Below are 721 nucleotides of genomic sequence, written 5' to 3' on the forward strand. Positions count from 1 at the left end.
TCTGGTTTACTTTATGGTCATGCCAAGTGCAGGTTTAGCTGCACCATAGACTCCACGTTACTCCTTCCTTCAAAAATGGGCTCAACTACATTTGAAAATAAGTGAAATAAAATAAAATTAATTACCCCAAAACTTGCAAGAAATCTGTAGAAAAGTACAAGAAAAGTGCAGGAAAATTTGAGAAAAAATAGACAAAGTAAAAAGGAAATTACTTGGAAAAAGGTCTTAAAATGATAATTCCATAACATAATTTATTATAATCATAGTTTTCCCCTAGCTTTTTCTTCCCTTTAAATTGTATCCCTTCGTTTTTTGATTTTTTTTTTATTTCTTGCAGCTTAAGGAACTGTTTTTTACCAAGCTGCTAATTGCTTTTCCCCCCATGTTTCTGAAAAATATTTAACTAATATACTCATAGTTCAAAGGTTTAAACACAAAAGGCATCTGAAAGCAGCACAAGAAAATGTGATGTGGGTCCATGTAGAAATGATCCAGAAATCTGGGAGAAAATAGTACATTTTTAGAAAATTTACCCAAAAATTAGCAATAAATAAATAACATAAACAAACAAGGAAACAACCTGTCACAAATTATAACAATTATGAAAAATAATTTAAAATATGTATTTGTGATAATCATACATTTCTAGTTCTCCGGACACTTTTCTGTAGCATGAAAAAAAACATAAAAATCTATATTTAATTTCTTGCAATTTAAAGGG

The sequence above is a fragment of the Plectropomus leopardus genome, chromosome 1 (genome assembly GCF_026936395.1).
Source record: "Plectropomus leopardus strain MGB_pleo_1.0 chromosome 1, ASM2693639v1, whole genome shotgun sequence".
Classification (NCBI taxonomy): domain Eukaryota; kingdom Metazoa; phylum Chordata; class Actinopteri; order Perciformes; family Serranidae; genus Plectropomus; species Plectropomus leopardus.